This window comes from Hyaena hyaena, unplaced genomic scaffold (assembly GCF_003009895.1).
Source record: "Hyaena hyaena isolate Hyena2069 unplaced genomic scaffold, ASM300989v1 scaffold_1873, whole genome shotgun sequence".
NCBI classification, from domain to species: Eukaryota; Metazoa; Chordata; class Mammalia; order Carnivora; family Hyaenidae; genus Hyaena; species Hyaena hyaena.
The window spans coordinates 50,801-77,170 of NW_024082509.1; the positions used below are offsets into that span (position 1 = coordinate 50,801).

Genomic DNA, 26,370 nt, shown 5'->3' on the forward strand with positions numbered 1-26,370 from the left:
CTAAACTTTGTAGGACTGGAAAGTGACTCCCTTGAGGAAATCACAGAGTCCTTTGTGGCAAGATAAGAAATTGCCTCCCTGGTTTCTAGTGGTTTTTAGTGCATTTATTTGTTAACTGATGATAGTGGTCAGAAACACCATGCTATTTTGACAAACTGCCCACCACTCAATGTAAATCCCTATCTCAAACTGACAACCACACCCAGTGGAGCTACACTCTCATGAACATCATCTGCTTTCTAACCTGAGCTGACCACACTGTGTTTAAAGCCAATAACTGTCTCTTTGGATCTTAGGTTCCTTCCATTTTCTTAAATTGTTTTCATAATTGATTTCATGAATTCATAAAGTAATTTTATTTATCTCAGCACAGACTACCTGGCTTTAAATCTTCAGTTGGAGGAATTTCCCACTGTTTTCGGATAAGCTGGGCCTAAGATAAACAGTGTCTAGGTTTCCCAGTTTCTGAAAATATGTCCATCTTTTCCTTTTCTGTTGTTGTGTTTCTCTATTTTCACAAACCAACTACCTCAGAGCTCAGTAGAGCTTGTATCAACAACCATTGTACTATATCACATAATTTTGAGGCTCAAGAAATTGGGCAGGAATCAGTAGGGTGGCCCTTCTGTTCCAGGTGATGTCCATAGCGTTCACTTGGTGATGCTCTTCCAGCAGCTGGACTAGTTTGGAGGATCTACAATGGCTTCAGCTGCATGCCTGAAGTCTGGGCTGGGATGACTGAAATAGCTGGGGACTGGCTGCCATTGTTCTTTCTTCACTGTGACATCTCCATACATCAAACTTGGGCTTCCTCTCAGCAAGTTGGATCTTAGAGAATAATTACATTTTCCTTTTATTTCTCTCTTTTTATTGATTTGATTTTGCCACTCTGTGGTGCTTCCCTGAGTCTCCCACCCTGTTTGTGGTTAAGCCAGTCCAGGTGACTCGTCCTGGTGAATAAGAGTTTTCTACTCTAAGTGTGAGTTTGACAATGTGTGCTGAGTGAGAGGACCCACAGGATCCAAACAGCCTAGGCACTTAAGTCAAATCACTGCTTAAACAACAACTGCCCTCGTATAGTAGAATTTACAGGAAATTTACCAAGAAATTTGACTTCTGAACTGAATGTAGTATATCAGTACAACTATTGAGTTACCCTCCTTGGGAATGAAGGGGTATTTGATAACCATCAAGGCAGATTGCAACAGTGATGTTAATTCTCACCAAATATTTTATATGCACTGTGAGTCCCCTTGCAGTAAGTTTGTGATGGATATTACTTCCCAGGTAAAGTGTAGAAGGGTGACTCTGAGCTTCCCATGTGCTGCCTTCCTTTTTGGTACAGAGTGTAAAAACCATATGATTACATTGACAGGAGCACATGATCAATCATAGCCACCAGAATTGCTGAGGCAGATCCTCAAGGGAACTGCTCAACATGAATCAGGATTTGTGTGGCTAAGAAATAAATGACTTGTATAGGTCACTGAGATTTTGGATTTACAGGTCACAATAGCTAAACTTTGTCTAGCGTCTCCAATATATCATTCCATTTTTATTGTAGAAACTACCCTTGAAAGTGAAAGATGCATAGTTGATTTTACAAAGTCTAAAGTCAATCATTATCTCTACCTTCCTCCCAAACAATGAAAATACCTCTGAATTCTTAACTATGTTAGCCACTTTCCTTTGCAATCTTACATGTTATTGTCATCTAACATTGTAGTTCCATCTTTATTTATAACTTCAATATTTATCATTTTATTGTGATTTATTATTGTTTTTACAAATATTTTTTTCTTTAGATTTACCTACAGACTTAGTAATTTTTTCATTACACAATTTCAGGATTTCAGTTCAGGTTTCATTTCCCTCACAAAGCAAATCCTTTAATAGTCATTTCAAAATGAAAGGAAGGTAAGTTTTCTACATTATTCCTTTTTTGAAATGTGTTTATTTGAACTTCCCTTTTGAAAAATAGTTAAACAGGTATAGAATTTTAGTTGTCAGCAGTTTTGTCTCAGTATTTTATATATAGATCACCATCTTTCATCTTCTGTACCAGGGGTCAGCAAACTTTTTCTTAAGTGCTCAGATAGAAAATAATTTAGGCTTTGTGGGCCATAAGGTTTCCATCACAACAACTCAACTATACTGTTGAAGCATGAAAGCAGCCATAAAAATATGTAAATGGATGGGTATAACTGTGTTCCAGTAAAACTGTTATTTGCAAAAACAAATCTCTGGGCCATCAGCTATTGTTTGCTGATCTCTGCTCTATAGTTAAATTGAGAAGTCTGCACTGAGTCTAATTGCTTCTCTTCTGAAATAATCTGCCTTAGGTTCTTTTCTTTGTCTTTGGTGATCAGTATTTTGGTGTAATTTATTTTATAAATGAGACTTCCTGAGAATTAATACTTTCTGAATATGAGGAGCAATATCTACAATGATTTCTGAGAAAACTGAAACTACTATCTCCTCGAACACTGTCTACCCCCCTCATCCTTTCTGCTTTTGCTTTCTGGAAATTATAGTAAATTTATGTTAAAAATGTACTCTAAGCCAATGTCATTCATATTCTGTTTCATATTTTTATCATTTTTCTCTGTGCTGTATACTCTTTAGATGTCTAATTCATTCAGCAATTCTCTCTTAAACTATGTCTAACATGTGTTTCATACACTGAGTATTAATTTCTTATGTCTAGAAGTTCTCTTCCTTTAAAAATCTGTCTTTCCTTTTAAAAGTATTTTTTTCTTTTAAATGGTTTCTCCATTTTGTCTATATGCCTTTAATCATTTATAGAAGATTTTTATAATGTAGGGACACCTAGGTGGCTCAGTTGACTAAGCATCAAACTCTTGATTTCAGCTTAGGTCATGATCTCAAGTCTGTTAGACTGATCCCAGCATCAGGCTCCATGCTAGGTATTGAACCTGCTTGGGATTCTCTCTCTCCCTCTCCCTTGCCCTTCTGCTCTCACTCTCTCTCTCTCTCAAAAAAAAAATATGTTTACAGTGTTTATTTGATAGTTTCATTACTTTTTTTTGAGAGTCTACTCCCATAGTTTCTTTCACTCATGGTAAATTATTTCCTCCTATGTTTTATGATTATAGATTATGAGTTCATCATCATCAGGGCTTTATCTATGGGTATCATATGAGAAATTGTCCCTCCAAATAAGGGTTATACTTTCTTCTGCCAGAAATTCCATGGAACTGTGACCTAAAATCATTTTCTGTATTAATTTCTCACTTTGGAAATTACTGTACTACTCCAATAATATAAATATGAACCACAAATTCATGTGAATTGCAGACAGAATATTGTAAATTCTAAGACTGGCATTTTCTCCATTCACAGCTTAAAACTAAGACAGATTTTCATTGAGAGTATAGGTCTATGTTTCTGGTGTATGAATCTCAATTTCAAATATACACCTTTTTAGGGCCCAAAAGCTCACTGTATCTCCTTACCTGGTATCAACATTAAAACTCAAGCACTTGAATTCCAAAGGGCAGTAGTAACTTTCCCCAAGGCTAAACAGCTGCAGTCATAGCTCACATTCCTTGGCATTTCTTTTTTCTTTTTTGTGTCCTATAAAATTATCTCACATTTTTCCTTTGTTTTTGTTTTTATTTTTTTAATATTTATTAATTTTGAGAGAGAGAACCAAAGTGTGAGTGGGCAAAGGGCAGAGAGAGAGGGAGACAGAGAATCCCAAGCAGACTTCAGGCTCTGCACTGCTAGCACAGAGCGCAACATGAGGCTCAAACTCACAAACTGATGAGAGATCATGATGACCTGAGGTGAAATTTAACGCTCAGCCAGATGAGCCACTCAGGCACCCCTGTTTTTGTTTTCTGAAAGAAAAACACACAAAGATATTTGCTAAACTTTATCCAATACCCTATGTGTTGGTGAAGGAGAAGATTTCCAAGTTGTGCTTTTTAAATATCTATTGACTCAGACTTGCCTTGGAAGCAACATAAAGGTATAGTGTAAATGTGTTATCTGTAGACATGACAGGTCTAGATTTAAATCCAATTTTTGACACTCACTATTTATTCTTAACATTAGCGAGCCCCAATTACTTCCTTTATAAATCAAAATAATAAATTCTATCTTTATCAGTCAGTTCAGCTTCAGGGAAAAATATTTTAACCAACTAATGAAGCAATACTTTGAATTTGATATTCATAAGTGTTCACAAAGCCAGAGTGATTGGCTCTAGACTTGGTCTCTAGACTTAAGCCCAGAACTGTGGAGCTGGCCCCTTAGTAGAGCTGTTACTTTGGGAAGCACAGTGTTCACTGTGTTAGAGGAATGGGAAACCACTGCACTGTGACACAGCCATGTTATATCTGCTAGTCCACAAAAGTAAAACAGAACCCAGATGGACACTCCCAACCCTGCCTCTTAATACCCACTCGTGATAACCAAAGTAACAGTTCAGCCAGAAGGACAGCACCCATACCAGTCTGCCTTCCTAATATGTCTACAAATGTGAGTAAAATAACAAATCAGTCAGGACACTATCTGCAAAAGTAAGACCTAGCTTTCCATCTTCTGTAGGATACGTGCTCAGAGAGCCAATTCAAGCAGGATGGTGAGCAAGGAATAAATGAAACAATGTGCATGAAGCATTTGGCACCAAGCCTGCATATAGCAAAAGCAGTTTCCAGTGCCCTGAGTCCTTAAGGCTATGCCCAGTGAGGCAGAATTTGTGCCATCTCAAAAGTTCCTTCCACATGAACACATGGGGCTCATTCACTACTGCAGGCAGTAATTTCATGAAAATATGATTTCTTTTAGGAAAAGAGAGTTGAGGTGGTGATTTGGAAATTAAAACCATGGTTCTCCTCCATGGGATTCCTTTACCTGGCCAGTCAGACAGGGAGTAATGCACAGCTACAGTAGCTACATCAACTCTGAGAGCTTTCTCCAAAATATGGAAAACATCCCTATTACAGATGGTAGCCCACACACAGCAGTAAAGGGAGAGGCAGTGCCTACATTACTGAGGCACAAATCCCAACAGCTCCTATGGTGGTTCATGTACAGTGCCTAGTCTCCTCAGTTGAAACTATCTCTCTCTCCTGATGGCATAAAATGCTGTCCCAAATACCTCACTCTGCTAATGACATATACTTCATTGTATATAATGTGGAATTCTTCATGAAGAGAAAGAGGGGGCATAAACACTATAGTTAAAAGTATTTGAGGGGCCCTTGGGTGGCTCAGTTGGTTAAGCATCCGACTTCAGTTCGGGTCATGATCTCATGGCTTGTGGGTTCGAGCCCCGCATCGGGCTCTAGGTTGACAGCTAGCTCAGAGCCTGGAGCCTGTTTCAAATTCCATGTGTCCCTCTTTCTGACCCTTTCCTGCTTGTGCTGTCTCTCTCTCTTTCTCAGAAATAAATAAAACATTTAAAAAATTAAAAAGTATTTGATACAAAAGAAATAAACTAAAATAATATAAAATTTAAAAAATAATAAAATAAAACTTCCCCAAATACCATTCTCCTGACACTGTGAAGTATATTTTAGCAAATTATTACTAAGTAGGCCAGTTAAACAATTGTATATATGCATAATTATGCAATTATACTCTGAAGTGTTTTAATGTAAGAGAATTTTAAGTGGACATAAAGGATAAAAAGTAAAATAGGCTTTTATACTGCATGACTCAGGATGGCATTGCCCATCACATCTGTGACACACAGCAAGGGCTGTCCAAATCTGAGCTGTCACAGTGAATCCTCTGGTTCAACATTTTTATGTTCATCTCACTTAATTCTTATAGTGACTCCTGAGGCAGGCACAGGCTACTCACCAGACAATTTGATTTGTTCCCAGAGAGAGCTGAGAGTCAGGACATTTTAAGGTAGATTTCATCTTAGATGGGTATAAGAGTATACATTAGAGGTCTTGTGCCAGAAATCAATTTCATCCTTATAAAAATAACAGAATTGATTACAAAAAAATGATTTAAAAATAAGGCAGAAACATATATTTTGCAAAGATGTATAAAAGCTTTATGGCCAAATATTCAAAATATATAACACCATCATTTTGTGGGGGCCAGGGACTCCACCTACACTGTACTCACTGGAGCTTATTATAACAAATCTGGTGAAATTGGACTTAAAATAATGTCTCTCTTTCTGGTGTATCTCTTATGTTCAACCTCCATTCAAAATCAACATCACTGCTGAAAATCTTCTCTTTGCCAGCTGGATGTTCTCCCATGTCTCCAAAATCAGGAAACAAATGACAAATGTTGGGCCAGAGATATTTCCATCTAGTTCCTTCTAAAATATTTGACTCTGAACACATTTGCATCTTTTTAGGCATACTTTTCCCCCGTTTTTCATGTTGTTTTTCTTATTATTGAATTATAGAAATTATTTATGTATTTTGGATACAAGGATATAAGTCCTTTATCAGGTATATGTATTATGAATATTTTTCATCATTTTATTTTATCTCCATCATGATAAGTGTACTCTTTAATCTCCATCTCCTATTTCACCCACCTCCTTACCTACCTCCCCTCCGATAACCATCAGTTTGTTGTTCTCTATAGTTAAAAATCTGTTTCTTAGTTTATTTCTCTCTCTCTCCCTTTGCTCATTTGTTTTCCTTCTTAAATTTGGCTGGGTATCTTTTTTGTGTGTACACTGACTCTGGCATTAACCCTGAAGTGCATACTTACTAGCATTACAAAGGTTTTAACGGTGGTCTGGGCATATAAAGTTTTCCCAAACCAAGGACCACCTGCTTTAGAATCCTCATTGAACAGGTGATATGCAAAAAGGAATTTTTAAACTTGCCTATAGTCCTGAGCATAAGTGTCACTCTGTACCTCAGTTTAATTCTAACTAAAAATTCATGTTCTTTTTTCCTCATTGGAGAAACTTTCTAATGATAACATATAATTGTTTGACATAAAAAGTACCAGACATGAATAGATAGTTCTCTACAGAAGATATATGAGTGGCCAAAAAACATATAAAAAGATGTTCAAAATTACTACTCAAAACTATAATGAGATACTACCTTATACTCATTACGATGGCCATAATAAAACAACAGCAGAGAATTAGTATTGTGAGTATGTAGAAATTGGAACCCTCAATGCATTGTTTGTAGAAATGTAAAATGGTGCTGCCACTATAGAAAGCAGTATGGCACTTCCTCAAAAAATTAAACACAGAGTTTTCACATGATCTGGCAATTTCAAAAGAAGTGAAAGCAAGGACTTGCACAGATATCTGTATATTTACTCCATAGCAGCATTATTCACAATAGCCAAAAGGTGGAAACAACCCAAATGTCCATCAATGAACCAATAGATTTTTAAAATGTGCTATACCCATACAATGGAATATGATTCGGTCTTTTAAATTTTTTTCATTTTTTTAATGTTTATTTATTTTTGAGAGAAAGAGCACAAGTGGAGGAGGGGCAGAGAGAGAGGGAGAGACAGAATTCAAAGCAGGCTCCAGGCTCTGAGCTGTCAGCACAGAGCTCCACCCAGGGCTCAAACTCACAAACCATGAGATCATGACCTGACTAACTGAGCCATTCAGGTGCACCTAGTCTTTTAAAAAGAGGGCAGTTTGGAGGCACCCGGGTGGCTCAGTCAGTTGAGCATCCAACTTTTTTATTTCGGCTTAGGTCAGATCTCAGGTTCTTAAGTTTAAGCTTTGCATTAGGCTCTACGCTAACAACATGGAGGCTGCTTGGTATTTTCTCTCATCTCTCTACCCTTCCCCTACTTGTGCTCACATGCTTTCTCTCAAAATAAATAAATACACTTAAAAAAAAAGAAGGCAATTTTGACACATGGTACAGCACAGATGAACCTTGAATACATTATGCTAAATAAAACAAGCCAGATACAAAAGGACAAATATTGTATGATTTCACTTACATGAGGGAAGCAGAGACATCAAATTCTTAGAGACAGAAAGTAGAATGGTAGTTGCCAGGGGCTGGGAGGATGGGAGAAAGTGCTTAATGAATGCAGAGTTGGAGAAGATGAAAAGTTCTAGAGATGGGTAGCGGTGATGATTACACAACAATGTGAATGTACCTAAGTGACTGAGCCCATAAATGGTTAAGATAGTAAATTGTATGTTGTGTATATTTTTCCAGAAGTTAAAAGAAAAAAAAAAAAAAGACCAGCCTTCAGACTCAGTGGTTCTGATACCCATCACTTTACTTGGAATTCTCTCACCAGACCCTCCTGACAGGTATCTTCAGGTTCATGTGGCAAATGAGATTTGTCATGCAGACTGATGGTCTCAGCACTCACAGCAGGTCACCAGACTCCAGGACTTGTGTTAATTCAATCACAGAGAAAAGTCAGCCAGCAGTGGAGCTGCAACTCCACTGCAGAGTGCACAGAGCAATGCAAGTACTTGGCTGGTGGCAGCTACACGCTCTTTGGGAAATGGGCCTCAAGCACCTGTGTCTCCAGCCCTGCGACCTGAACAGCTCTCTCAGCTGTGTCAGAAAAAGGAACAGAGAATTCATTCTGGTTTGGCTTTTAGAGACCCTTTGTGTGGAGTTGCACAGTGAAGTTGCTGCAGTTTTGGAGCATCTCGGTTCTGCCAATATATGTGGAAGAAGGGATGAGTCTGCAAGGTAAATGCTTTGCAGAAGAAACCTGGCTTTTTAGGTATGCAGCTTTTACTCACTTAAAATCATATTCAATAGATACCTTGACGTTTTTACTCTTGAACATTTTCCTTTAAAGTCCTAGCACACTAATCAAGTGATATGATTTTATTCACCCAAGAGATACTGTTAAACAAAACAAAACAAAGCAAAAAATGAAAAGCCCCAATTGGGGTTATTTGCCCTCCAAGACAGAAACCAAGACCTAATTACAGTTTCAATCGATCCTAGGAATGTGATCTTTTAACAGTTAATATGAAAAATTTTAATCGGTACTAGTGAGGACACTTGTGTGACAAAATACCTGCTGATCTCTTCCTCCTCCAAAGGAAGATGACCTGGCCTGAAACAATCCTTCCCTTTCTTTTGCCAGTATATATATTTTTTTGCCTCATCCCCCTTCCGATAAAAGGCATCCATTTTGTACAACTCCTAGAAGAGTCTCTTTACTTGCTGGAGGAGATGCTGCCCAATTCATTAATCCTTTGATAAAGCCTGTCATATCTTCAACTTTACTCCTTTGAACTTAGTCTTTTAACATAACTGATTAACTACTACCTGCAAGAAAACCTTAAAAGACACATTTTTATATCTTATTCTTAAGAAATCTACATCTTCTTAGATTTGAATTACCATCTTTTCTCCTGAATCTACTATATAAGCCAGTAGAAAGGGATCCACACAAAAGTGGCCTCTAAAAGCCAAACCAGAAAACCAGGCTCTGCATAGTCAACAATCCACTGCTGGATATGTAGAGTTTAAAGTGCAAAAATTCTATCTTGTTTGAAATTATTTGCAGTTACTGTAAAGACTGTTAATGAAAAATGTTTCCTTTTTAAATTCAATAAAAACAGTAGTAATGCACCTGACAATTCTCAGCAATGGAGAGGTAGTTCATGTCAACACATTCAGACAATTTCCCTAGTGATTCTGTCAAAACTAATGAATGTAGACCCTGCAAGAACCCAGAATGTTGAAAGTATTGCAGCAAGTGCACCCTCACAATGTGAGGATCTCAGTGCTGTAAGGAAACTTCTCTGGAATGCCTTGCCTTCTGCAAGTAGCATTAGTGGGGGTACAATGTGAAATCGGTGAAGAAGTAGGCAATTTGCAACATTCTGGAAGTTTTTAATTGCAGGCCAGATTCTGAGTAATGATAGCCTGTTGCCCTACCATTCCTTGGATATTTTTAACTATGAATTTATTTTTAACACTTTTGTTTTAGCCATTTCAATGGGAGAAAGTCATCTTTTGCATCCTCTTGTGATTTTTCTGTGATATGTTTTGGAGAAAATAGCTCAAATATATTTCACACCTATAATTTTATTGCTTGGAAAGGACTCCAAGCCTTGGCAGGCATGGTGGTGAAATCCTTCAGTGATGAACCTATGGTTTCCCAGCAGCCTAATTCTGCACCCTGATGAAGTGGAAATTTCACTGCATACACGTTTCTCCCTCATACAGATATTTGAATTTTTACTTATTTTAAGTTCACAGAAACTTCCCAGGTTGATATTACACAGCATCCATCTGCAGATCTTGAGGCCTTCACCCACTTTCTTCCTGCTATTCCATACTTTCTATTCTTAAGGGCATTCTATGACCTGCTATTATTTATCAAAAATGCATTAGCCTCTTCTTTTCTAAAATGCTATTTGCTTTCAACTCAAGTTACCACCTTCACTACCTCTGGTATCTTCTGACTGTAGATTGATTCATGATGTCAACCTTAAAAATAAAGCAGCCAGTTATATTACTAGTAGAATGAGTGTATTAGGGAATAGCAAAAAATTGCAATTCAAGACAAGCAAAATATGGTGAACCATCAGCAAGTCCAAATAGGCAAAGGGAAAGTCAGCTTTTATTAGGTTTTAGGAGGAAATTGGAGAGGGTTGTTTTAAACAAAATTTATTTGGAAAAAGAGCAAGAGTTTGAGGCTGTAGCAGTTTCTCCTTGACTATAAGTTATGGTTAGTGCATTGTTGCTGAGGCAAGGAAGGGTCTTCTTTCTTTTCCTCAAAGGCAGGAGATAAAAAATCCCTATGTGAAAAATGTCCTCCTTTCTCAAGGTAATTCTTATCTTTCTTCTTTCTGTTGACTATAAAAACTCTAAGGAATGGCACATGCATGAGAACTCCCTTTTAAGGCCTCCTGGCTCCATTTTAAATAGGGTTTCCTTTATTTATTTTCACAGTACATTTTGAGTTTCATTCATTTACTTGTAGTACAATTGGAAATGTATTGGTCTTTGTCGCTAGAGCCATGTACAGAGCCCCTCAAACCCTTAGAATTTTCTGAGTGACAAGAACATCTTGTCATTCATGGGAATCCTTTTTGAGCCCACCTAAGTTTATGCTAATGAGGTGACCTAGGCTGGGGACCTTATATCACCCAGGTTGGGGCTGGACATTAGAAAGACCAAGGTGATTAGAAGGTTGGAACTTTTAGGTCCACCCACTGACCTCTGAGGAGAAAAGAAGAGGTGCTGCAGACTCTCAACAATAGCTAAAACATGGAAAGAGACTAAGTGTCCATCATCGGATGAATGGATCAAAAAGATGTGGTTTATCTATACCATGGAATACTACATGGCAATGAGAAACAATGAAATCTGGCCATGTGTAGCAACATGGATGGACCTTGAGGGTGTTATGCTGAGTGAAATAAGTCAGGCAGAGAAGGACAAATAACATATGTTTGCACGTATAGGAAGATTAGGAGGAACTTAACTGAGGAACAAGGGGGAGAAGAAGGGGGGAAATAGTGGGGGAAAGGGAGAAAGGCAAACCATGAGAGACTCTTGAATGCTGACAAAAACTGAGGACTGATGGATGTGGGGGGGAGGGGGGATGGGCATGGAGGAGGGAACTTTTGGGGAAGAGCACTGGGTGTTATGTGGAAACTAATTTGACAATAAACTATCTGTAAAAAAAAAATAAATAAAAATAAAAATACAAAAAAAAAAAAAAAAGAAGAAGAGGTGCTGCAGATTAAGGTCCATAAAAACCATTGAATAGCAAACGTTGATGAGCTACCACATGCTGGGAAGGTGATGCACTGCAGTTCCTCAAGGACAGAAGCCCTTGTACTCAGGCCCTTTACTGACCTCATCCTATGTATTTACTCATCTGGCTATTCATCTGCATCCTTTATAGTATCCTTTATAATAAACTGGTAAATGTAAGTAAATGTTTCTCTTGAGTTTGGGGGACACTCTAACAAATTAATCAAACCTGAGGGGGAGGCAAGAACCTCCAAACTGTGTAACTAGTCTGTAAGAAGCCCAAATGACAAACTGAATTTATTTTTGGTTAATTTTTTGTAACATTTATTTATTTTTGAGAGACAGAGGGACAGAGCATGAGTGGGGGAGGGACAGAGAGAGAGAGGAAAACACAGAATCTTAAGCAGGCTCCAGGCTCTGAGCTGTCAGCACAGAGCCTGACACGGGACTCGAACCCATGAACTGTGAGATCATGACCTGAGCCAAAGTCAGTGCTTAACCAACTGAGCAAACCAGGTGCCCCGATAACCGGACTTTGTAATTGGTGTCTGAAGTGGGGTTGGTCATGTGGGACTGAACCCCTAACCTGTGAAATCGGATGCTGTGTCCAGGTAAATAGTGTCAGGATTGAGTTAAGTTTGTGGGATACCTGGTCAGTGTCTGATGAGAACTGGAGAATTGTTTGGTGATAATGGAAAACACACACATACATCAGAATGGAAAATCTCACTCAGTCCTAGATAGGAATCAACTGTCTTTTGTTGTTGTTGTTGTTAATAAGAATGTACTTATGCATACTTCTGTCCTTTATTTGATTTATAATCTCAAGCTAGCAATACTTATTGAGCACCTATCAGCTTCTATCATTATGAAGAGCACTGAGATTTAAAAATGGAAAATAATCCTGAGTTTCTACATTCAAGGGGTTCATATTCTACCATTTCATTCAGCTTTATTTCATCCAGTGAAAAGAAGATCAGCTCTGTGGGTGAAGGATGTGCAATATCTCCCTGCTCCCATACAGAATGGTGTTGCAAGTAATCATCACCGATATGCTTAACTGGAAGGGATGTGAAGATGGCATGGTCTTCTGAGATTCTTGCAAACCTCATTTCCCATGTCTTCAGGAAATCATTTTTGTCACATCAGGAACAACTTTCCTTCACAGGCACCCTGAACATTGTCAGGACCTGAAGTATCCCACCCTTAATAGCTATTAGCCTCTCAAATGACTGCAGCCTCTCTTCTCTCCCAGTTTCCTGGGATGCCCTACAACCTCATCAGGAACTCTGTTTTCTAACCCCTTAACTTTCTCAACTACTGACATACAAGTTTTAATCCCATGTTCACCATTTCAACACAGAGTTGCCACTACCCTCAATTCTCTCACTCTTGGTCTTCCTGTCTTATCAGCAGACAAACCTCTACCCTGAGCAAATAATGTATCTCCTTTCTCAGAACTCATATGACCTAGCAGTTCTGAAGAAAACCACATAATAAACCACATTTTTTTCACTAAAAACTCACAAAGACTAATAATGAGACTTCACCACTACCCACAAACCCTGTTCATTTTCTCTATATACTACTCATGGCAATGGTGTTTCAAACCTTCTTCCTCCTCTCATACTCCCACCCACCTGACTTCCTTTTGATGCTATCATATCTCTTACTTGATATGGAAAATAAAAAACACTATAGGTGAAATTCTTCCATTTTCCTTCACAAATAAATGGTCAAATGTCCCCTGTCTGCACTGTTTTCTCATTTCTTTCTATGGTAGGAGAGGCTCGCCTTTTTCTTGGCAGAGCCTAATCCTTCAGTAAGGGTTATCTCGATCTCCTTCCACAGCATAGATTATTTTTTCTCTTTGGGATAGTCTACTTTTCCCTCTAAACAGCTTCACTGCATCTGCAATGCAATCATGCTTGAGCCCCATGCACCCCATACATCTATCATCTAGCTGCAATGACTCCCCCACATGTGGTCAGTCTGAAGTATTTAAAGCCAATCCCAAATACCAGATCAATGCATCTATAATACTTCAGTACATTTCTCTAGAAGATATGGATTTCTAAAAAAATATAACCAAAATACCTTATCACACATAAAGGACTTAACAAAAATTTCTTAATACCGTCAAACTTCTAGTCAGTGTTCAAATTTCCCAATTGCCTCATAGTTTTCCTCCTATAATCGGTTTCTTTGAACCAGATTCCAGCATTTGACTTCTAGCATGTGGAAGGCTGAATAATAGCCTCACAAGTTTTCCACATGCTAATCCCTGAAACTTATGAATTTACTGTATATGGAGAAAGGCACTTTGAAGATGTAAATAAATTAAGGCTCTTGGGATACAGAACATTATTATATATTATCCAGGTGGGCCCAAAGTCAATACAAGGATCCTTAGAAGAGAGAAGAGGAGTTTCTATCAGAAGAGAAATGACAACAAAAGCAGAGGTAGGAGTAATGTGGGGCCAAGACATAAGGAATGCTGACAGCCTCTAGAGCCTGGAAAGATAAGGAAATGGATTCTCCCCTGGAACCTCCAAATGGAGCAATGTCTCCTCATTCGTGTAATACCATGGACCTCCAGAACTATGGAGGAGGATAAATTTGTGTTGCTTTAAGCCAATACATTTGTGGTAATTTGTTACAGCAATAATAAGAAACTAATGCAATACCATTTCAGTCTATTCTGGTCTATGGCATTGCCCCGATTTTTTTTTTTTGTTTCCTTTTTGTATTTTCTTTATTGAAGAAACTGTTATTTGTACTGTAAAATTTTCTATACTCTGGATTTGGCTGACCACATCCCTGTGGTTGTGCTCAATTTATTCTTCTAATTTTTTTTTTTATTTATTATAAACCATCAGTTTGATCTTGACGTCTGGTCAGATATAAGTTTAAGTTTTTGGAAAGAAGAGCTCATAGATGGGGCCAGAAACTTCTTATTGCAACAACCCAGGAGGCATATCATGTCTATTGTTTCCTTTTTTGTGAGTAAAGACTAATCACTTGATTCAGGTTTAATCATCCCTTATGAAGTTTCCATCAGCCTTTCAAATAATGGTTTTAGTGACATTGCCATTAAGGAAGGCAAATTGTCATATTCTCATATCATTTCTTCTGCAATTATAGATTCCATCTATTTCATACAAAAAAATCTTTTTAGGGCACCTGGGTGGCTCAGTCAGTTAAGTGTTCAACTCTTGATTTGGCCTCAGGTCATGATCCCGGGATCATGGGACTGAGTCTGTGTTGGGCTCCACACTGAAAATGAAACCTGCTTAAGATTCTCTCTCTTTTCTCTCTTTTTCCCTCTGCTCCCTCTCCCCAACTTTCTCTCTCTCTCTCTAGAAAAATTTTAAAAATTTAAAAACTATTCAGGTACCCTGTGCTACAGTTTAAAAAGGAAAGGTAGAGTAAGTATTTGCTTTTCTTTATCAATTTTCAGAAAGAAAAAAGATTGATATTTTGTACCCATCAAATGTAACCAATAAGTTGAGGTTTCTTTTAAGATTTATGATAATCCTATGGACTTTAACATATTTGATGTATTTCCATCCATTGCAATTATTTTTTTGCTCTTGATTGTTTCTTCTGGCCAGTGGATGGCACTGGCTGTGAATGTTGACAAGTAAAGTTCATTCTCTCAAACATCCTCTAACAACACAGATCTTTTCTAGATTTCAGGACAACAGCCCAGTTTGTGATTTTCTTTTCCAGTAAAAGGTAATTGTCTGAGACTGAAAATTAATTATTGAAGTACAGTTGACATGCAATGTTATATGTTTCAGGTATATAACATATTAATGCAAAAATTATATATATTACTCAATGCTTACCACAATAAATGTGGTTACTGTACAGTGTTATTACAATATTACTGACTATATTTCTTATGCTCTACTTTTCATCTCCAAGACTTATTTATGTTATAAGCAGAAGTTTATATCACTTAATTCCCTTTATCTATTTGTCCTTCTCCCCAACGCTACTTGTGCAACCACCAATTTGTTTTCTGTATTTATGAGTCTGTTTCTGTTTATTTCTTTGTTCATTTATTTTTTTTTTAGATTCCACATTTAAGTGAAATGATATGGCATTTGTCTTTCTCTGTCTGACTTATTTCATTTACTTAGCATAATACCCTCTAGGTCCATCCATGAGATTGTAATTTATATATGGGGATTTATGCTAAAATCCCACTCCCTGGATGAGTCAAAGCTATAGGTCATGTTGGGACATAAATGTCAGAAGCCTGGGTTCAAGCCACTTAGGTGGGTCTTTATCCAGCTTGCACAGACTCACAAGATATGATTATGCTCTTCCAAACTCTTCAGTGATGTCACATTGTAGTTTAAAATCAAACATAGTAGGAGTAATTACACTATGGAAATTGGCAAATATGACAAATCAAAGCTTTTATCTCCTGGAGACCTGGATATTCAACATTTACCTCACATCACTGTAAACCCCCAGAAGCCATCAGGCATCAGCCTGGGTTCTTCATCTGGCTGTGATTTTTATTTATATTTTTTGGTTGCTAGGAATTTCATTTACTTGTTCCACTTACATTTAATGCTATATTTGATCCAAAATGTATTCGTGTTTGTGTCAGGAAAGGCCTTTCCAGTGTGCCATGTTGTGAGAAACATCTATAAGTAACCATAATAAGATTTTCAGTCAGTGAGAAAACTTCAGATAAAATAATTTCAAAAGAAATTATAAAAGTGAATTAATACAGGAAAATTCAGGTGAATATCTTAATATTTTGTAACCAACCAAAATTTCAAAATTGATATATCATCAAAGCTAGAAACCAAGAAGAAAAATATTGATAGGGTTTATCTGTGCAATATAAAACATGTCTTTTTTTTTCAATGAACAAGTAAGATAGGTGACTGATTTTAAAATATCTGTAATATTTATGGATATTTTTAGCTTCATGAAATTATTCTAAAGTTCACTATACAATAATTAGAAAAAGTATGGAAGAATATATGAAAAATATGAAAAAAAGAACCTGCATCAGAGGATATTAAAGTTTATTATAAGGCTGTAATTAGAATACTATTCCACACAGAAATAGAGTGGCATGTGTTAACCAATTCCATTGTATATAGGAATTTATAAGTAATAATTTTAAATTAGTGGAGAAAGAGGTTGCTCAATAGATAATACTGAACCATTTGGTTAATTATGGTGGGAACCATAATTCTTTTTTTGTTGTTTTATTGAAATAGTGATATACAGCACTGTGTAAGTTTAAAGTATATAGCATTCACACTTGACTTATATTATGAAATGATTACCACAATAAGTTTAGTTAACATCCATCATCTCTTAGAGGTACAAATATAAAGGAAAAATATTTTTTTCCTTGTGATGATTTACTCTTAGCAACTTTCCTGTGTATCATACAGTGTTAACTATAATCATCATGTTGTACATTACCTCCTTGTACTTATTTATAACTAAAAGTTTGTATCTTTTGACCATTTTTTTCCAATTCCCCCACACCCCACCACCTACCTCTAATAACCTTTTCTCTATGAGTTTTTTGGTTTTGGTTTTGATTTTAGATTCTACATGCAAGTGAGATCATGCACTATTTGTCTTTCTCCCTGTGTCTGACTTATCTCACCTACCATAATGCCCTCAAGATTGATCCATGTTGTCACAAATTCCTTCTTTTTTTATGTTTGAATAATAAAGAATCATAATTCTTACGCAAATAACTACACATACAAATGAATAGTATATATATTTTATGAGCAAATACAAACTGAGTACCTGTTTTCTTTTGTACAAAGTACAAAAGAATGTGTGCTAAAGAATACACACCAAATTTAAGGTGGTACCAAATTTAAGGTGGTAGTAACTCCTGTGAGCAAAGCCAGGGAGAGTGATGAGGTTAAAATGTATTTTTAATGTTTTTTTTTTCTTAAAGATGATCAGGGTGCCTGGGTGGCTCAGCTGGTTAAGTGCTGACTTTGGCTCAGGTCATGATCTTGCAGTTTGTTGGTAGAGCCCCATGTGGGGCTATGTGCTGACAGCTCAGAGCCTGGAGCCTGCTTCAGATTCTGTGTCTTCCCCTCTCTCAGATCCTTCCCCTGGTCATGTTCTCTCTCTCTCTCTCCCATTCAAAAATAAATACTAAGAAAACATTTTTAAAGATAATCTAAAGCAAATAGCAGAAGTCAATAATGTCTATTGACTACAATTAGCATGTAGATAAGTATTTTACTTTTTTCTTTTCTTTTTTTTTCTTAAATTTTTCTGAACTATTTTATAATTAAAATTTTAGAAATGGTTATAGAGAAGAAAATGTAGGTGCTCTCAGATGAAAAATACTTTTCTAAATCAAATAGAATAGGGGTGCCTGAGTGGCTCAGTCAGTTAAGCATCCATCTTCAGCTCAGTTCATGATCTCACAGTTCATGAGTTCAAGCCCCACATCAGGCTCTGTGCTGACAGTTCAGAGCCTGGAGACTGCTTTGGATTCTGTATCTCCCTTTTTCTCTGCCCCTCCCCCCCCCTAAAATAAATAAACATTTAAAAATTTTAAATGAAAATAAAAACTAGAATTCCCCAGGAAATGTCATCAGAGAGATTAAAAGGCAATTTAAAAGCTAGAGAAAAGTGTTTACAAATTTATAAAGAGGCATAAAAATCAGTAAAAGGAATAAATCTCACTTTAGGAAAATGGACCATGAACAAACAAATATAGATAAAGAAATTTAGACACTTGTTGTTCTCTCAGGCAGAGGATGTGTTCTTGAATAAGCAAAAACAATCTAAAAGGACATATTTCAGAAGCAAAAACCCCCAAAGGAATATCAATAAAGCAGGAAGTTGGAGAATTTGGTTTTAAGTAGAAGATTATCTATATTGCTCTAGGCTATCTTCTTATTTAGATGTGGAGTAGGAGTTACAGATTTGGTGGATGAGGAGGGTTGCAATGGGGGAGGAAGAAGAGTGTTGAGGGGTACAGAGGGGGTGATGAATTCTCTGTATTCTTTGCTTGTGGTTGGGGTGTCTAGCTCCTTAATTTTAAGAAATGGAGGGGCGCCTGAGTGGCTCAGTAGGTTAAGTGTCCAACTTCTGATTTGGGCTCAAGTCAAGATACCAGGGTTTGTGAAATCATGACCCTAGTCAGACTCTGTGCTGACAGTGCAGAACCTGCTTGGGATTCTCTGTCTCTCCCTCTCTCTCTGTCCCTCCCCAGCTTGCCCTTTCTCTCTCTGTGTCAAAAAATAAGTAAACATTAAAAAAATGAAAACAAGTCTACTCTTCAATAATGCCCCTTTCCATCTAGATATGCTTGTATAAGAGCAGCTAAATCACAACCGGAGCAATCCTCACAAGGCAAAACAGTAAAGGCCTGCCAAATGTCAGGGGCAGTTCTAGATGCTGAAGACCCAGCAGAGGACAAAATGGAGCAGGTCACTCTTCTCCAGTGGAAATAAATACATTCACAGAGAGTAGGAGGTCAGCTGGTGATCCCTGCTGCAGGCAGCAGAGGAGAAGAAGATGTTTGATGTGGATAGAGCATGTCATTTTCCTCTGCCTGAGAAGTTTTTCTGAGGGAGTACTTGGAGTAGTGAGTCAAGGAGGATGCTTTTTTTTTTTTTTGAGAGGAGAGAGAGAGGGAGAGAGAGAGAGAGAGAGAGAGAAAGCGTAAGTGGAGAAAGGGCAGAAAGAGAAAATCCCATGCAGGCTCCATACCATCAGTACAGAGCCCTATGTGGGACTCAAACTCACAGGTCAGTCACTTAACTGACTAAGCCACGCAGTTACCCCAGTTATTTGTGATTTTAATTTCTTCTTCCTATTTTTACATTTCTTGAAATTTCTAAAATACATTTATTTAACTTTTTAAAATTAAGCAAATATCAAGAATTGGTTAGCTTCCTTTTGTGACAATATGGTGAACTAAACACCCTGAAAACTCTTTCTCCTGAAAACAACTAAAAATGGTAGAAAAGGTTTAAAATATTTTTGAAATGAGGGGGCATGATAATAAAGAAGGCTCAGAGGCCTAGAAAGAAGTGAAAGCAGGGACCAAGTGATAGGTGGCTGCTTTTGTAGACCATTGTCCCTAAGGGGCATATACTACATCTTTTGGCAGACTTGGTAGGTGGGGATAGGGTGAGGGGATGGGTTTAGGACCAGAGGGATGCAAGGACTCCAAGGGTCTAGGGACACTAGGAACATGGAAGATGAACAAGAGCAGAGAGGAAATGGGGTTGCCTCCAACTTCGAGGAACATAGCAACCACAGACTGGCCCCATGTAGTTGGTGCATCCAATTCATACTTACCATTCACACCCAATTCCTAATCTCAAATTAAGAATTTATCCTAAAGAAGTCCCAGATTAATAGTGAATCTTGGCCTGATCAATATGAGTTAATCTCAGAACTATAATGATGAGTAAAATAAGCAAATCACATAAGAATAAGTATCAGATGAAGGTGGTCAAAGGTAGAAACTTCCAGTTACAAGATAAATAAGTACTGGTGATGTAATGTAAAACACATGACTATAGTTAACACTGCTCTATGGTATATATGCAAATTGCTAAGAGAGTAGACCCTAAAATTTCTTATCACCAGGAAAAACACATTTTTTCATGTGTGTGTGTGTGTGTGTGTGTGTGTCCATATGAGGTAATAGGGGTTAAATAAAGTTATTGTGGTAATCATTTCATGATCTATGTATGCTGTATACTTTATACAGTGCTATATGTCAATCATATCACAATAAAACAGAAAGGAAAAAAACAATACATAAAATGTGCTTCAAAGTCAATGATTTCCAAAAATATAAAATGTTGAACCATGTATTGTTTAGGAATGTGTATGATACAATTTAAAGAAAAGTTCTATAGCTTCAAAATTCAGAACTCAAATTCTACATAGGGGTACACTTAATCATATCTCTATCAGAAAGGAACAGGTCAAATGGCTCTGAATTCACAATTACCAAGGTTACATTCATTCATGAAAGCAGTGCTTTCTTTTCAAATACATGTATAATTTTCAAAGTCAATTAACCATGTTCTGAGCCACAAAGGCAATTGCTATAAATTTTTAAATGTTGTACATTTAAACCACATTTCCTTTCAAAAAGCAATAAGAAAACAATTTTAAAATTGAAACATTTATACAACTTAAATCAAAACTCATATAAAAGTAGAAACTGTAAATTATTTGTAACTGAATAACAAATTAGAGCACCATATTTCTAATTCTAAGCAGGGAGGAAAAAAGGACATTTAAAAAATCATATCCTTAGATGCATTGAATAGATTCAAATACAGGTTAAAATAAATTGAATTAAGCTTTCCACTCAAGAATCTAGGTAAATAAATAAGACAATTAACCTAAGAAATTAGAAGGAAAAAAAATTATTAAAGAGATAAACAATTTAATTCAACAAAATAGACCAACACACAAAACGTTCAGATGATCAGCATCACCAAAAAATATTCTATGAAATCACCAATAAAACAAACTTTTGGTAAACAAAATCAACAATAAAATAGGGAAGACACAAGTAATATAGGGAATAAACAGCACAAAGGAGCACCAATACAGAAAGGATTAATATGTTATAAATGACTTACGTGTAACTTTGGTTCAATAAAAATAAAGATTGGTTTGAGAACCATGGGATATATTGCCAACTTCCATGCATCCTATTTTATTTCTGCAAGAGATATACAGTAGATAACCATGAAATGTGAACCTCCAATCTGTTTCTTGATAACCCACACTGAAAAGTAAATGTTTTAAAGGAAGAATAGTATTGAAAATTTGGGTACTTAGGAAGGGGGGCAAAGAAAAAGTATATAAGCTAAGGCATTTCCCTATAGGCAATGCCTAGAAGGAAAAAAAAATAGCATGGGTCAAATTACTTCTCACCATTTACATGCAATTTAAATAATCAGAAGATGCATTTATGCCAATAAGAATATGAAGGGTAATTTTGAAAACTTGCCCATCTCTTCCCACCACACAGCTAAGTATCACTAAACATAGCAAAGAGGGGAGTGCACCAGGCACTTACACCAGAAGTTATCCCTAGCAATCAGCACTCTGATTTACTACCCTACAACATGCCTCCTCCAGGAGGCAAAATAGCACTCCCAGTATGATTCTAGCTACAGTTCTTCAATGCAAGGGAAAAATAAAAGCCCACACAATAATTATTTTCATCACACTGAGTGAAGAGGAAGATAACTGCACCTGGTTCCCAGAAGCCAAACATTTCTAAATCTTGGCAAGGCAACGTGTATTCTGCACCAACTCTCTGGGGCATTACAACTTAGAAGGTCATCAGAAACTCTGTGGTTGGTTGTGGTACAGTGGACATTCACATTTATAGCCTCAGGAGTGTCTGCTTTCCTGACACACACCACACTGTGCACCTTCACATCCCGCCAAGCTTCTTGGCCTCCTTCTTTAGCTCCTAATGGGACTCTGAGCCTAGTTTCTCTGAAGAAGGAAAATGTGGGACTGAAAGTAGCTCCAAGGATGGACTTACTAAGAGTTTGCTCCAGCAATGGTCTTCTCCTGGGTACAAGCTGTGTTTGAGCTTTCTGAGTTTTCAATACAAACTAAACTCCAGAAGAAAGATTTACAAGCAGTCCTCCTGGCTCCTTTTCAAGTATTGAACAAACTCTGTGATCTCCCTCTGGTTTATAGGACAGCATTCCCCTCTCAGACTGGGCATCCTCCAGGAGGCAGGCCAGGAATGCTCTCCCAGAGGAGCAGCGTTTGGCCCTCTAGCTTGCTCTGCCTACTCCAGAGGGAGCAAATCCCTCCATGATAAAGTATGCTAGTGCTCCTGTAGTGTTGAATAGTAATAAGTGTATACCCCTGAAGACCTGAGTTGGAGAGAAGGAAAGACTATATTTTCTATTAAAAAACAACTCTAGATGAACACAGGGTGTATTTCAGAGTTCTTCTGCCAGGGATAGATTTGTATTGAAAATTATCACTGGGGGATTTTCACCTGCTGTGTTTTCCCTCCAAGAGCAGGCCGTCTGATAAATTCTGGGGTCCCAAACTTTCTCGTCCTGTCCCACATCTGTCTACCCACCACCTGGTTATTTTGCCATGACAGCGTTCATGTATTCCCAATCCCAGAACAGATGGCAAATCCTCACTGCGCCAGTTGATGGGGTCCAGGACATGCTACCAAAATACTGCACTTTGGCCTATTGAATTCTTAAGCTGAAGGAATTTGAGAAAATGGCAGAAGCAAGAAGACCTCCCGGCCATGACCTGAAACAGGTTATAAATCTCCCAAGTGAAAGGTGCCCTCCCTGTACCAAGAAAGAAGACATTCTTAACACCAGAGATAGTGAATTGAGGGCCAAGAGAGCTGTACAAACAAACCTTGTGAAACTAACTGTTACATTCCTACTTACTTTTTTCACCATTTACTCCCTTTATCGGAATCCCCTTTATTTCGTTGATTATTGCAAATACAGTAAAACCTTGGATTGCAAGTAACTTGTTCTACGAGTGTTTCACAAGACGTGTAAACATTTCTAATAAATTTTAACTTGATAAACAAGCAAAGTCTTGCAATGTGAATAATACGTGACATGGAACATCACATGATTACAACTAAGACGATGGTTTTTGAAATTTGCTTTAATATTCAAGTGCTTGGATTACAAGCACGTTTCCAAAACGAATTATGCTTGCAAACCAGGGTTTTACTGTATAGTGTTTCTTTCTTTCTTTTTTTTTTAATATTTTATTTATTTCTGAGAGACAGAGAGAGACAGCGTGAGCAGGGGAGGGTCAGAGAAAGAAGGAGACACAGAATCTGAAGCAGGATCCAGGCTCTCAGCTAGCTATCAGCACATAGCCCTAGGCAGAGCTTGAACCCACGAGCCGTGAGATCATGACTTGAGCCAAAGTCGGTCACCCAACGACTGAGCCACCCAGGCACCCCTGTGTAGTGTTTATTTATATAAAAGATACAAAACCTTTCAGCTCTGGACACTTCAGGTATTCATTCCTTTGTGAAGGCTCTCACATACATGTAACAATTCAGTAACATGTATAGGCTTTTCTCCTGTTAATCTGTCTTTGTTGGTATATTTTTCAGATCCCCGAACGACCCTTAAGAGGGTCTGGGAAAACTTTTTCCTCTCCTCCACTATAATAGCTGGAGCACCCAGATCTCTTATCTCTTGCCATCTCTAAGTGTTCACAAAGTCAGGGCAATGGTCACACGTGGCCTTTTAGCCTAGCAGTGTAATCATATTTACTTTTAGTATGCAAGACTAGAAAGTCACCTCTGTGTTTCTACTTCTCAAGTAACTTGTTGCTGATGAAAACAGTAGCAATCTTATTGTCATTTTAAAATTTAGTGGAGGAGTTTATTCTAAATTATAAGAATGTATCTCTTTAAATCTTAGGACTCAAATACATTTACTTAAAAATACAATCTTTCATAAAATGTCTCTCCCAAAAATTACAGTATAAAGTATGTGTTGTACCCAGTAAATCATTATAGAGACCTACAGAGAACACGGGCATGAGCTCTCTATCCTTCTTTTCATTTTAACCTCCAGTCCCTAGATCAGATAGCTGATTTTAACCTGACGGGTACCACTCTAAAATGTTATTCATTATACCTTATTAAAAATATAAATACACTTATACATGTAATCAAATGCCATCATACATTCACATGTATAAATGGGACATGTGTTGTTGATAGTTTTTAATTATCTAATTTACTTATTTTGAAAGAGTGATAAATATATACAGTGCAAATTTCACAAGATTCAGAAGACTACACACAGTGTATTGAGTTGAACAATGTTCCTTAAAAAGTTATTCCATCCAGAACCTCCAAATGTGACCTTAATAGGATTGTTGCAGATCTTTTTAGGATTCCAAGACAAAATCATCCTGAGTTAGGATTAGAGTCAGACCCAAATCTATTGACTGGTGTCTTTAGAAGAAGAAAAGACATTTGAGTCAAAGAGAGAAGAAGGCCAGGTTAAGACAGAGGTAGAGACTGGATTATATTGCCATAGCCAAGGAACATGAGGTCACCAGAAGCTGAAAGACACAAGGAGATCATCCCCTAGAGCCTTCAAAGAACACCTAGCCCTGCCAACACTTTGATTTCAAGCTTGTTGATTTCAGGTTCTAACCTCCAGAACTATGAAAGAATAAATTTCTGTTGTTTTAACCCAAAAAGTCTTTGATAATTTATTATGATGCCATGGGAAACTGACACGAAAGAAAAATATATAACCCACTCATCTTTTTCTGCTATTCCCAGTTTCCTTTTCTATATACTTACTGCCACTAGTTCCTAATATTTATTTCCAGAAAGAGTTGACACTTAACAAGCACATTCATCTCTATGTGTTCTTTCAGTGAATGGCAGATTGCACTCTGTTCTGCACCTCACTTTATTCTCTTAATAATAATCCTGAAGTTCAGTTTATATTGGTTCATATACCAGTGTCTCATTCTTTTTAGCAGATGCACCCTTTTCATTTAATTATTTTCCCCAACTTTTTGCAGCAAACAATGCCAAAATGAATATTCCCATACATTTTTCTGTTGCACATGTGTGAGTCTCCCTACAGGCTATATTTCTAGCAGTGCAATTGTTGGACAAGGGATATATGCTTCTTAAATTTTATCAAGTTAAAAAAGAAAACCCAAGTGAGCAAATTTGAAGGCCTAATTGACTTCGTGAACTGTTATGAAACAATTCATGAATTGAGCAACATCTCATCTAGAAGTAGAAGGGAGGTCTGAGGAGTTGTACTAAATGTAAGGTTTTATAGGAAGGAAGATGGGGCAAGAAAGATATAGGAAGAAAGAAAGAAAGAAAGAAAGAAAGAAAGAAAGAAAGAAAGGAAGGAAGGAAGGAAGGAAGGAAGGAAGGAAGGAAGGAAGGAAGGAAGGAAGGAAGGAAGGAAGGAAGGAAGGACTTGTTCCAAGCAAGATCACCTTCCCTTAGGGGGGGAGGACAGGGTTTTGTTTTTGTTTTTGTTTTTGTTTTTGTTTTTGTTTTTGCAGATTACTTCATCTTCTTTTAGGGGATAGAGAGGGTCCATGTGTTAAATTAATACATCGGTGCTGACCAGAAAATTCCTGACTGACAGGTTAAGACTACATTTCATGAGCAGAGGTGGGTTGAAAGTGCAATTAGATTAGGTATTAAGTTTTAGTTTACTGACTTGGGGCCTTAATGCAAGTGACACCCTATTTTGGGTCTGTAGTTTTCTTTTTAAGAGTAGTTATGGCCAAATTGTGCTATCCCCTGCATCATATGCAAGTGTTTATGTCTCTACTTTTGAGAACAAAGCATGGTATCAACCACCTTAATCTTTGGCAGTCTAAGGGAATGTGGCATTATGATTTCAATCAGTATCTATTCACATATATGGGAGTAATTTGTATTTCCTTTCCTACAAAAAAGAAAAATAAATTAAAGTTTTCTGTTGCTTTGTTGAGGATTTGGTGATTAAAGCTTCTCATTATATGTTAAGAAAATTTATATTCTTCTATGATATAAATTGAATAAAAACTTCACAGATTATTTGCCTTCTGATTTTTTTATGGTGATGAGTGGTTTATTGATTTTTTAAAGTTACTTTTGTTTTATGTTGCTACT

At 37.2% G+C, this 26,370-nt stretch overlaps 1 long non-coding RNA gene across 1 annotated transcript; it reads right to left on the bottom strand.

Annotated features, from left to right (window-relative positions):
* Window positions 1-5,855: 5,855 nt before the first annotated feature.
* Window positions 5,856-21,405, bottom strand: LOC120226871. The gene is made up of 3 exons (XR_005527108.1): window positions 21,329-21,405; window positions 16,273-16,354; window positions 5,856-5,953 (listed from the first exon to the last, which is right to left on the bottom strand). It is a non-coding gene; the product is annotated as an uncharacterized LOC120226871 (long non-coding RNA).
* Window positions 21,406-26,370: the final 4,965 nt, after the last annotated feature.